Raw genomic sequence first — 13,529 nt, forward strand, 5'->3', positions numbered from 1 at the left:
CCTTTTGTGGACATTTCATATAAATAGAATCGAACAATATGTGTTCATTCCATCTGGCTCCTTTCATTCAGTGTAGTATTTTCGAGATTTGCCTATGGCGTAGCATGTATCCATAGTTCATTTCGTGTTATTGCTGAGTAGGACTGTGTGGACAGACCACATGTTGTTTATCCATTCATCCCTTGATGGACATTTGGCTGTTCAGTTTCAGGCTGTTATGAATAATGCCGCTATGAACATTCACATACAAGTCTGTGTGGGTATATGTTTTCATTTTTTGTGGGTAAATTCCTAGGAGTGAAGCAACTAGCTCATGTGGAAAGTTCACGCATAACTTTTTAAGAAAGTGCCAAACTCTTCCAAAGTGGTTGTGTCATTTTATCCTGTTCTTACTGATGATTTGTGAGAGTTCCAGTTTCTCCACATCCTCCCCAACACTCATTATTATTTGGCTTTTCTATTATGGTTATTCTAGTGAGTTTCAAGCAGTATCCCATTATGCTTTTGATTGCATTTGCCTAATGACTAATGATGTTGAGCATCTTTTGATGTGATAATTATCAATTCTTATGTTCTTTGGTGAAATGTCTATTCAGATCTTTTGCCCGTTTTTAAATTGGATCATTTGCCTTATTATTATTGTGTTAGAAGAGTTCTTTATATATTCTGGGTACAAGTCTTTTATCAGATATATGATTTGCACATATTCTTTTCCAGTTTGTGGCTTCTCTCTTCATTTTCTTAAGTGTGCCTTTTAAAGTATAAAAGCTTTTCATTTTAATCAAGTCTAATTTTATAGGGGTTTTTTTGGTTCTGCTATAAATTGTGCCTTTGATATTATATCTAAGAACTTTGTCTCATTCAAGATCACCAAGATTGACTCCTATATTTTCTTCTACAAGAAAGAAACTTCAAGTTCTACAAGTTTTAGCTCTTACATATAGTCTATGACTCATTTTAAGTTAATTTCTGTGTAGTTTGTGAGGTAAGGACCTAAATTCATCATTTTTGCATACAGCTATCCAGTTGACCCAGCATCATTTGATGAAAAAGCCTGTCCTTTCCTCCACTGCATTGTCTTCACACCTTTGCCAAACATCAACTGACCAAAAATGTAAGAGTTTATTTCCAGACTCTCAGTTCTGAGGCATTGATCTATAAGTCTCTTCTTTATGCCAGTACTACACTGGCTTCATTACTATGGCTTTATAGCCAGTTTTGAAATCAGGAATAGTAACCCCTCCAATTCCTTTTCAAAATGGTTTCAGCTAGTTTGGCTCCTTTGCATTTCCATATAAATACTAGGATCAACTTGTCAATGTCTGCAAAAATCGTTGCTGAAACTTTGACAGAAACTGTTGAAGCTAAAGACCAATTTGAGAATTGAAATCTTAACAATACTGAGTCTTCTAATCCATGAACATAGGATGTCACTCCATTTATTTAGCTCACTAATTTTTCCCAGCAATATTTGTAGTTCTCAGTGCAGGCTCTGTATTTCTTTTGTTCTGTTCCTAAGTATCCTATTCTTTGTGATGTTACCATGAATAAAATGTTCTTCTTCATTTCTTTTTCAGATTGTTTGTTGCTAATATATAGAAACACAAGTGATATTTGTATATGGATCTTGGATCCTGTAACCTTTTTGAAACCACATTTTTAAAATTTTAATATTTTGTGTATTCCTTAAGATTTTCTGCTTGTAGGATTATTCTGTCTGAAAGTAAAGATAGTTTTACTTCTTTTCCAATCTGATGCCTTTTTTCCCTTGTTGAAATCACTAGAACTTCCAGAACAAAGTTGAATACAAGTGGTGAGAGCAGACATCTTGGCTTTACTTCCAGTCTCTTTCACCATAAAGTACACTACCTGTAAGTTTTACATAGATATCCTATATCAAGTTGAAGAAGTTTCCATCTGTTCCTAGTTTGTTGGGAGCTTTTACCATGAATGATATTGGGTTGTATGAAATACTCTTACTGCATCTATTGCAATGATCATGTGGTTTTTGTTCTTTATTCTATTAATGTGGCATATTACATTAATTGATTTTCAAATATCAAACCAACCATGCATTCCTGGGATAAATTTTATTTAGTCGTGGTGTATAATCTTTTTTATATGTTTCTGGATTCAGTTTGTGAATTTTTGGTTGAGGGCTTTTCCTCTGTATTTATGAGGGACCAGAGTCTGTAGCTCTCTTTACTTGTGATATGTTTGTCTGGCTTTAGTGTCAGGGCAATACTGGTCTTGTAGAATGAATTGGGAAGTGTTCCTTCCTCTATATTCCAGAATGTTTTGCAAAGGATTGATATTATATCTTCTTTAAATATTTGATAGAATTTATCATTTCTTTAATTGATATAGCTCTATTCGGGCTTTCCCTATAGAAGGAGGTTTTCAGACAAAGACTTGAAGAGGTGAAGGAGTTAGGTGTGAATCTTGGAGCAAGATCTTATGTTAATGAAAAAAACATCACTGAAGTGTTCTTAATCAAGGAGTGGATGATCCAAGTTCCATTTTAAAAGGATCACCCTGGCTGCCGTATTGAGTACAAACTACAAGAGGACAGAGGAAGGAGATCCGTTAAGAGGCTCCTGCAGTAATACAGGTGAAAAGTGCACGGATTCAGACCAGGATGGTGGGGGTAGGGGACAACAGACATGAGAGAAATAAAGGAGTTAAGCACAGAGCCAACCGTACACTTGGATGCAAAATTCTGAATGTAGATGTGCATTTCTGGGGGAATGTTTAACATTCTCATAGGAGCTCAGTCAGTAAGCTCCCAAAAACTTAATAAGTAATATAGACCAACTTCTTTATTTTTAGGAAACTATAGCCCAGAAGGGTTGGGTTACTTACTTCCCCAAGGCCACTCAGCCAACTAGCAATGAAGTTTGGACTATCCCAAGTGCTTTCCCCACTGCCTTGAGGGCTTGCATAAGGGTATGTGTGATTGGACCCCTCTCCCCAAGTTTAATGAGACCCACTCACCCTTGCCTAGGAGCACCTAAGGGAGAGGGCAGGTATGCTGAGATGACCCAACCTCTACTTCCAGCTTCTAGTGCCCACCTGCCTCCCAGACCAGGGGGGCCTCCCAGGGCCCACATCTGCCTTCACAGTAACCTGCCCTCCTTTTCCATTGCCCTTGGTCCATCTGGGGTGAACAGGCTCTGAAGTCTCCCCAGACAGATCTGGGAGAAAGCCTTTCTGCCATCCACAGCTCCCTTTCCACGCAGAATGGCAGAAAAGCAGCGGCTCATCTGTTTAAGAGAATGAGAGCCCTTGGCTTTTATCTGTATGGGAATCTTATCTAAACAGGTTCAGGTAGCAAGAGTGAGAGAGAAAAATAATTAAGGGAAAGGCAGATGAAACGTTGACATTATTATTACTTAAGTGCCGCAAAGCTTTTAGTTCTTGTTTTTATACCAGTGACACCCAGTGAGGGGAAATCAGCTTGGCCCATTATCTGAGCCACACACCCACTCACCCCACCTCCCTACCACCTATAAATCTTACCCAATGGTTTCCATTGGAAAGACAGAAAAATAATTAAGGCGAAGGTGGGTGAAATGTTGATGTTATTACTGTAATGCAACAGCCTGTTTAGTTTCTACACCAATGAAATGCAACCGAGGGAAATCAGTTTTCAAGATTACCTTTCCGAGATGCAAATCAGAGAGCCAGAACCCGGGCTTGGAGGAGGCAGGCGCCAAACCAGGAAACATTTCCAAGTCTGTGGCAGTCTCTCAGGGGCTTTTAAGCCTACAATTTACCTTTCGACTGCATCCTATTTTCTCTCAAATCCTTTATTTCCCACTTATTTATTGACTAGAGACACAGTACCAAAAGGGAAAGAGAGAGAGAAAGAGTGATACTCCAACCGCTGGTCTTAAAAATCCATCGCCGGAAATGGTTCTCCAGAGGAGAGGATTTCAGCACTCACTGCGAACCAGTTCTTAATTGAATCGCTTTACTCCAAGGTGTATCCACCTGGAGGGATGGTTTCTTCCTGGACAGAGGAGCTGTCCCATTGTATCCCGCCCAGAGGAAGGGCTGGGTGAGCTGTGGACAGTGCTCCCAGGACAGGCCTCTGGGCCCTACACACACAACCCATCTGGGACTCTGCCTTCCCTGTAGACATGTTGCTTCCACAGGGTGTATCAAGTGCTTGCCCTGTGCTAGGGGGTAGCATGGGGCCTGCCAAGGAATGAGGGACTAGCAGAGGCGGCAGAGGCCGACAGATCCCTGAACCCAGCTCCATGAGCCGCACCTGGCAACTGCCAGGCCAGATCAGGAACACAGACATGTCTGCTTAGCTCGCACTGTATCTTTAGAGTTTTTTAAATTCTTTGCCAACATTTAAGATTCTGAAGAGCCTTGTATTAAAAATTCAGATTTCTGAGGGCACCTAGGTGGCTCAGTCAGTTAAGCATCCAACCTCGGCTCAGGTGGTGATCTCATAGTTCATGAGTTCCAGCCCCGCATCGGGCTCTGTGCTGACAGTTCAGAGCCCGGAGCCTGCTTCAGAGTCTGTGTCTCCCTCTCTCTCTGCCCCTCCCCCGCTCATACTCTGTCTTCCCTCTCTCTCTCTCAAAAATAAATAAACTATAAAAATTTTTTCAATAAAAATTAAGATTTCTGGCTTCTCTTGCAACAACCTGGCAAATCAGGCCCATTTGCCTGCTTGGCAACAAGGGTGTGGTGGCCCACTGGTCCCTGCTTGTTGTCACTGCCCTCAGTCACTTGGTGCATTCACATTACACTGAAATCTGCTGTCCCTGATCTCACCAACCCCTGGTGCCGACCGGCCTTCAGGAAATGCGCAGCGTGCACCTGGCCTGGTAATAGAGGCAGAAGCAGGACGAGGAGGGGAAGGGAGGCGGGAGGGCGGCAGCACCCAGCCGCACTGGCAGAGTCACTGAAGGCAGGCTCGAAGGAGGGATTGGGGTGAGGTTTGAAGCATAAGTGGGATTTGGACAAATTAATCCATTTGTCACAGATGAGTGGACAGCGTGTTCCTTCCCCACTAACAGCTGCTCTATTGTGAGGAGCCCAGAACTTGTGACTGAGCTCTCTCCTGCCACTCACCACCTGGTATGAAAATGCTCCTTACGGAGCCTGCAGCATAAACAGGACCCGTAACAGGCTGGAGTAGGAGGATCTGCCCAGCAGGCCATGAATTAAGTAAAATTACACTCATGTTGCCCACCAGGGTTGGGGAGTGGCATTTCCCTAGTGAATCTTGTATTCTGGTTAATAGAGAGTTAACAGATCAACATCAGACCCACGTCAGCACTGAAAAATATAAGAATGCATTAAAAATATATCCCATTTTCCAACTGAAACTAATACGAGTTCCCAGAATAACTTGTGGCCAGCCTCATTTGACATAAAATATCCTTTGGTTCTAGGCCCTTCGTGCCACGCTGTATAATAGGGTCTCTGAGGACTCAGAAGGGAGCCTCCAAGCTGCGCTGTCTGATGCGGCAGCCACCAGCCACAAGTGGCTATTTGGTTCTAATTTAGATCAAATTAAGATCAAATAAAACTAAAAATATAGCTCTTTGGTCACACTAGCCTCACTTCAAGTGTTCCGTAGCCATGTGTGGCTTCGGGAAAGCTGGTCTAAACAGGACTCAGGCATTCCTGGATCCTCTCGCCAAATTCCATCTCGTCATAGTCCAACAGCCCAACAGCATTCGATAGTAAGGACCATCTTAAAGACTTGGACCTGGAGTTGTAGAGGTCGGCTTCAGAAGCGCTAGCATGAATACCACAGTGCAGTCACAGAGTAGAAGCTTCCCGTTAATTCATTCACTCCTTTAGTCAGCAAATCTTTATTAAGTTCCTACTTGGTGTAAGAGTAGGAACCGAGGGGAGAGACAGAAGTAGTAAAACGTCTTCCGTACCCTCGAGGAGTTTATAGCCACAGGAGAGAAAAAAACGTATAAACCACTTACTGTCCTATGAGGCAGAATAAGAGAGGTGTTTGAATAAATACCAAAATACAGAGAACATCTGGGAAGACTTCACAAGGGAAGTGGCTCTTGAACTCTCTCTCCCTTGATAGAATCAGTGGGATTTTAGTAGAAGGAGCATGGAAAACTCATAAGAACACAAGCAAAAGCACAGAGACATCTAAGAATATCATAGTCTGAATGAAGTGCCAGGGTTCAGGGATGATTGGAGCAGATGAAGAAAGAATGGAGTGGATGAGTGGAAGTGAGGGATGGAGCGGACGAGGAAATGATGGAATAGATGAGTAAAAGTAGAATAGGGAAGTGATGGAGTAGATGAATGGAAGTGAGGGAGCGGATGAAGTGATGAAGTAGATGAGTAAAAGTGATGGAGTGGAAGAGGAAATGGTAGAGTAGAAGAGGAAGTGGTAGAACAGATGAGACGTGGAATAGATGATGAAGTGATGGAGTGGATGAATGGAAGTGATGGAGTCAATGACTCGAAGTGATGGAGGGGATGAGGAAATGATGGAGTAGAAGAAGAAGTGATAGAATAGATGAGCAGAAGTGCAATGGATAGGAAGTGATGGAGTGGATAAGGACATGCAATGGGAGGTGGGCCTCCACAGGAAAGGACCTTGAGCCATGTCAGAGAGTTTGAACCTTGGCTATGAGCAGTGAGAACCACTGTAGGCATCTGAGAAAGTTCATCTGAGCTGGTGGTGCCTGGAAGAGAGCCATGGATTGTATGGGGCCTGGATCTGAAGGCAGGAAAATGCTGGCTAATTAGACACTGGTTAACAGAAGGTAGGACAACCAAGAGTTTGCCGAAGCACCTGTTAGAGACTAGGAAGGGGAAGCGCTGGGACAGGGGTACTGTAGTGGGGCTGGAGAGTCACTCCGCCCAATTTTTATTAGCAAGGGGACTCCTATGTAATGCCTTGAATCCCATTCTATTCAACAACGATTCTAGCAGCAAATATCCCACGATGCCTAAGCAATGCACAGTTTTCCTAATAATCAGAAGTTTTCATGCCTCGGGATCCTGAGCCATTTAATAATTGGTATTTGCTGAAGGCCCACTGTGGGCGGCTCTGTGGAGTAAGGGACCTCAACCCCCATCCATGTGGGGAAAGATCCGGTCACCTGAGCCAGGGGACCCGAGTGTGGCTTAGCTCCACCACCATAGACCCACCATGGGCCATGCCTTCTCTCTGAGACTCCTGTACTTGGTAGAAGGTCGAAGGATGAACATCATGAGCACAAGGTCGCCTGCACCCCCACAAGCCCCTTCCCCCTGTGTCTGTGGCACACAGCATGCCCCGGAGACTATTAGCACCTCTCTGGGAATATTTAACTGAAAACAATTTCTAGTTGGGATCTGTTATAATTACTAATTAGATCTGATTATAATTATCTCTCGCTGCCATCCCTTACCTGACACACAGGATAGCACAAGGCCTGGCGACAATTAGCAGTGAGTCTTTCCTGATACACTGGCTGATTAGGAACACAATTGCAGGGTCGGGGGGAAGAGCCCGGCTTATTAAAGGAGGCTGCTGTTTACCGAGGAATGTTGTGATCAAATTAAATTAAAATTAATGAGAGGGAAACTCGGAGTGTGGAAATGTGCATTTTTTCCCTCAACTATCTCCTTTCTGTCTCAGCTGATGACATCATTTGGGGAAAGAAGCTGAACCCCCCTTTGCGCATCCGGGCTTTTGGGGTTTGATGGCCACCCCGCCTCTTGCCCTCTTCCACTCACCAGCCCAGTCCAGCCTGGAGTGAGGCAGTGGGTCTGAATAACGGACTCTGGGCAAGTCGCTTGAACTCTCTGAGCCTCAGCTTCCTCATCTGTAAAACGGGGAAGATGCTTGCCTGTGAGCCAGATACCTGCCCTAGTCACCTGCAGGGGACTGGGAAGGGCTATGTGCACAACAGGAGCGCCAGGGCGCTGGGATCCAGAGACCACGGCTTAGTCATCTGAAAATCTCGGGGCTCAGCCCCAGGCTGGACTCAGAGGAAGTGCTGGTAACTGAAGGAGAAACTGCACTAGAACCCCACCCAGCACTAGTACGGGAGCTTCCCTGCCCCCAAGAGCAGCAGGCCCCACGTGGGGAAGAGATGCCAGCTGAGATGCGGCCCCCCTTCCCTGGGCACTCGCACGGGTGCGCTCGGCGTGGTTTCCTTACTGGGCAAACAAGTGAGTAACTTCTCCAGCAGAATGGTTCGCCACAGAGAGAGGAGACCTGAGAGCCGCTTGGGCGACATGGGGCAAGACAACTTTCCCCTCTGGGAGGGAGCATCTTCATCCCTAACGAGTGCTCTAGGCAACCCGAGCTGATTCTGAGGAGCAGAGGCAAGCTTGGGACACATGCAGTGCGCCATGATGTGATCCGTCTGGTGCCTGTGGGCTCGGGCACTGGGGAGACGTGAATCATTTGTCTGAAACACCCTTGACGTGCTACGTACTAGCGAGAGACCGCAGAGACGCCGGGAACACAGGAAACGGCCCTTCTCGGTCATTTCGGGAGAGGACACACACACACACAGACACACACACACACGCACGCACGCATGCAAATGCATGTGCATGAGCAGACACAACCACCAAACAGGCCCTTAGGTCCAGGCACCTGCAGGGAGCGCACTCCCCTGTAAAAAGTATGCTAATTTATGCGCCTGCTCTGGCAAAGTACTTGACCTGCTATCTGCAAGGATTCTCAGAGGAATCCAGGAGTACATTTTCCACTGCCCTTTCCTCTGCTCTTCAAGAGTGGGTCCCCCCTCCCTCCTCTGATTGGTTCCTCCCCAGCAGGTCCCTTCCACCCTCCTGGACCTCCAGGAAGCAGTTCTGGGTAATTGTAGCACTGGTGGGGTGGGGGTGAGCAGTGGCTCCAGCTCCAGAGAAGTTTCTGGGACTTAGGATCCATGTCTGTCCAAGTGGGCCAAGCCCTGCTTCCCAAGGCCTGGCTCCCTGCCTAGCCCACTCGGCACCGAGGTTTCATGTTTGCCCCCCACCCAACCTTTCTGGGCGCTTCTGTTCAGAGTGCTGATCTGGTGAGAAAGCAAGCCAGGGCTAGCCCCCAGTGCTTGGCAATCTACCCTGGGCCTAACCTCCTTTTCCAGGAATCTCCATGCGTCCCAACCTCTCTAGAGGCCTTCCTTCCCATTGCCTCCATCATGCCCACCCCTCACTCTGAACAAGGGAATCCAAGACTTGGATTCTCATGTAGTTGAGAAGTGCGTTGGCAAGGAGCCGTGGTGTGATAGAGAAGGCACTAGACTCATTATCAAATTCCTAGGCCCTAGTGCTGTGTGACTTTGTCCAAATTGCTTAGCCTCTCTGGCTCTCCATTTCTTCTTCTATAAGAATTAAGAATACCTGCCTTACCAGTGTTCATGACTACTATAAAAAGAAAGATGAATATGTATGGGAAAGCTGGTTACAAACCGCACAGGGCCTCACAACGTTCCGAGCACAGGTACCTTTGAGAATTGACTGTTCATTTCTGCAAAACCCCGTTCCGGTTGTCTATTGCTGTGTAACAAATCACCCCACACCCAAGGGCTTTAAACAACATTAATCATTTATTAGCTCTCACAGTTTGTGCAGGTCAAGGAGCTAAAATCAGCCCAGCAGGACGATTCCTGCTCAGGGTGTCTCATTACAATCAGACGTAGGAGGGGCTAGGGTCGTGTCAGAGTCTCCTTTCCTGGTGCACCTGAAGCCTGGTCTGGAGTGTGGAGCTCCCCGGGCATCTCTCTCCATCTGTGCACGGTCTCTTCTCACGGTGTCTCAGCATGGTGGCTTCAGGGTAGTGAACTTCTTACATGGCTGCTTAGGGCTCCAAATTGTGTGTCCAGCCCCCACTGGCAAATGCACCAGAAGTGTTCCGTTGCCCCCTGGGGCACCCCAAGATGCACCCCTGGGGCACCCCGAGCTGAGTGAGGCCTCGGCCCACCTGCCCCTTTATTAGCCATCTGCATGTGGGAGCTCCCGGTCTTCCGCTCTTCCTGACGCTTGGCCTCCCCTGCTGGATCCCACCAGCCCTGGGGTCGTGTGGCCAGAATCCACATATGGATCCATCCTCACCCCGTGTGAACTTGCTCTGTGTCTGAGGGGCGGGAGGGCAGGGCAAGGACAGCAGCACTGAGCCACTGAAGAACCAGGGATTTAAGACCAGCAAACAGGAGGTCAGCTTGCCAGGATCCGGAATCCAAATGTGGCTTTGACTGACTCTGGCCAGGCTGCCATCTGCCTCAGGACACTCCAGATTCTCAGATTCCAGCAAACTCGTAGAGACCGGGCACTCTCAGAATATCGGGCCATGGAATGTCAGAGCTGGAAAGGCACTGAGGACCCACCGACGAAGAACCGGAGGCCCTGGGTGGGAAGCGTCTGACTTAGGACCCAACTCCCTCTGGCCCCAGCTTCTCCCCACTGCATGCCCCCTCCTCACTCATCTTCTCCCAGGGTTTTGTCCACCTGACTGTTTCTCACCTCCCTCTGCATCAGACTCCTCTCCCTTGACACCCCCACCCCCCAGGCTTCAAAAGGCCCCTCAGGCCTCGTCTTCCCTGGGCTCCCCAGTCTGGGTTAGATCCCTCCCAGCTCCCATGCATCTGCATCTCTCTGTGACCGCACTTAACACACAATAATCCTGCACTGAATGGGTCCCACCCTGATCTGGGCTGTGTGTCCCCTGTGGTCAGGGACCAGGTGTCCTTGCTGTCTGCACAGATAACAGTCCTCAGTAAGGTCCATGGAACAAATGCATGACCACCAAGGTCACCTGCAAGGTCAGGCAGCTTTACCTTCAGCAGCAACCATCCAGTGTGTTCGAGAGCCCAAGGCCTGCTCTGTAGAGGAGGAGCACCTGGAGGACCACTCAGACTGGTGGTCGCAGCAAGAGAACAGAGCCCTCCCCTCCCACCTCCAACAAATCAGTTCATCTTTCAGCTCCCATTTTGTTATCTGATAAATAGACATAATAACTGCCTATCTAAAAGGGCAGTTGCTGCACCTGGGTGGCTCAGTCGGTTAACGTCCTACTCTTGGTTTTGGTTCAGGTCATGGTCTAACAATTCGTAGGTTCAAGCCCCATGTTGGGCTCTGCACTGACAGCGTGGGGCCCGCTTGCGATTCTCTCTCTCTCTCTCTCTCTCTCTCTCTCTCCCTCCCCTTCTCATATGTTCTTTCTCTCTCTAAAAATAAATTAATAAACTTTTAAAAAAGTAATAAATAAATAAAAGGGCTGTTATGAAAATCAGTGAGTGCTCCATGTCAGAGTGCTTTACCGACTGTGAGGTTCTGAAGGGGGGTTAGAAGCTGTGGCGCAGGCCCCATGGTGGCTGGAGGCGGCTGTAAGTGGCCATCATGGGAGTGTTCACACCATAGCAATCACCAAAGGCTACAGTGAGACTTCCGTTTGGTGTGGTGTGGTGCTGTGTTTGAGGAGCTGGTTGACTGGCACACTATGGCTTCAGTCCCCGCATGCCACCCTCCCCACCCCCGACCTAAACTGAGGCCCAAGGCAAATGATTGCACCTTTCTGAGTCCCCATTTCCCTAACTAAAATAGGGACGAGTATTCCTGGCAGTCCCCGCTATTCAGAAAGGCTGTTGGAAATGAACGCCAGCACCCCGAGCACTGAGCAAAACCAGGCTGGAGAACTCCCAAGTGTGAGGCATCAGTCCCTGTGATTAATGGCCTTTATTATAATCACCCTTCATCGTGAAACAAGCCAGAGCAGTGACTAAGCAGTGACTCACAACTGGAGCTGGGCCCAAACGAGAGAGACTAGGGATTTGCTCAACGGCTTCCCAAGGAGCTGGCCTGGGCATGGGCACCATAAGGGCACCCATGAGTCAGGCTGCAGGGCCACCCTGGGAAAGGAGAACGATAATGCTGGGCTGTGACCCAGGCGCTGCCCTTAACTCACAGGTGACCTCAGGCTTCTCACTTCGCCGTGGGAGCCTCCAGGGCTCGCCAACGGGGTGAAATAAGATCCTGTATGTGAAAGCTATTGGAAAAGTATAGAGTGCTCAGCTAATACAAAGTCAGGACCATGGGGTGCAGAGGGGGCCTTCAACCAGAGCACAAGAGCTGAAATGTAGTCCATCCACCCATATGCAGATGGGAGAACGTTGACCCCAGTAGGCAGCCAGTAGCCATTCATGTTAGGCACCTACTGTGTGCCCTTGCTAAGGATACAACAGTGAACAAAACAGGAAAAGTCACTACTCGCATAGAGCTTCTACCAATGGAGGGAGACTGACGACAAACAATTGTGTCGCGTTGTGAGTGCCATAAAGCAACACAAAGTAGGATGAGGAGGTAGAGAGGGAGAGAGGTAGTGCAGAGGTGCTATTTTATCTAGATAACCAGGGAAGGCCTCTTTGAGTAAGTAACATATAACCAAAGATCTGAGGAGAGGGAGAGAACGAGCCAAGCAAACATTTAGAGAAAGAACCTACCAGACAGGGAGCACAGCACATGCAAAGGCCCTGGGGCAGAAATGTTCCGTTGTTTTCCAGAAACCACAAAGAGATCTGTGTGGCTGACGCAGATTACACAAAGGAGAGACGGATGGAAATTCAGTTAGAGGGAACAAGGGGCCAGACCTTATAGGATCGTGTAGCCCACAATAACTCAGATTTTACTCTGATTGAGATAGGGAGGCACCAGAAGCTTTGAGCAGAGGAGAGACATATTGTGAAATGATTTCCCTGGAGGTGTGGGAAAGGCAGGGCAAGTAAGAAACCATTGCAGAAACCGGTTAGGAAGCCACTGCCAAGTTAGGCCATGGTGACCTGCCTGGGGCAGCAGCAGCACAGGTGTGAAAAGAGCTGAGATCTCCCCATATTTACATGGTAGAGCCACAACGACTGGGGAGCCAGAGGCAGAACAAAGTCATGGGGACCCCGAAGCGACTGGCCTGAGCTGCCAAGATATCAGGACCAGAACCCCTGTGTCCTGAGCAAGGAGCACCCACACGGGCTCCAAGAGGGACCAGATGTGATCTCTGAGCTGCCCTCCTGCTCCATAGTCCTGACTGTGACCCTAACGAGGACCCCTTCCTCAGGCAGCCACCCCTGCCTCCCACCCTCCACTCAAGTTGGAGAGCCATAGGTCTGAGAGCACCCACAGGCTTACCTCATTCCGAAGGCATAGCAGCCAGCATGGCGCTGGGCTCCGAGGAGGAAACCCAGTATAAGCAGTCACGCCGGCTCTCAGAGCATCAGTCTGCCTGGAGAGCTGATTTACAAATATACCAGATGGTTCCATATGCACACTTGGCCAGAAAGAGTAAGTGAGACAGGGATGGATGTGGATAGTCAGGGAGGGCTTTAGGGGGAAGAAGCAGAATTTGAATCTGGAGGGTGAACCACTTGGGACAGCCAGGGAAGGTGGAGGCCCCTGGAGGTAGGGGAGAAGTGGGAGGTTCATATGGAGAAACTTCGGTAGGTCAGAGGGCAAGAGAGGCTGGAGCCAGTCGCAGAGAGCCTTGAAGTCAAACTGAGGGCTCAGATTCCATTCTGCAGACAGGGGAAAGCCACTGAGAA

At 47.9% G+C, this 13,529-nt stretch overlaps 1 protein-coding gene and 1 long non-coding RNA gene across 6 annotated transcripts in view; one reads left to right on the forward strand and one right to left on the reverse strand.

Moving 5' to 3' along the window:
• KIRREL3 (kirre like nephrin family adhesion molecule 3) overlaps positions 1 to 13,529 on the forward strand; it is a 548,409-nt gene that overhangs the window by 470,198 nt on the left and 64,682 nt on the right. The window lies entirely within an intron of this gene.
• On the reverse strand, positions 9,533 to 13,509 carry LOC115306121. Its single transcript, XR_003915201.1, has 2 exons — positions 13,120 to 13,509; positions 9,533 to 10,347 (listed from the first exon to the last, which is right to left on the reverse strand). It is a non-coding gene; the product is annotated as an uncharacterized LOC115306121 (long non-coding RNA).

This window comes from Suricata suricatta, chromosome 11 (genome assembly GCF_006229205.1).
Source record: "Suricata suricatta isolate VVHF042 chromosome 11, meerkat_22Aug2017_6uvM2_HiC, whole genome shotgun sequence".
NCBI classification, from domain to species: Eukaryota; Metazoa; Chordata; class Mammalia; order Carnivora; family Herpestidae; genus Suricata; species Suricata suricatta.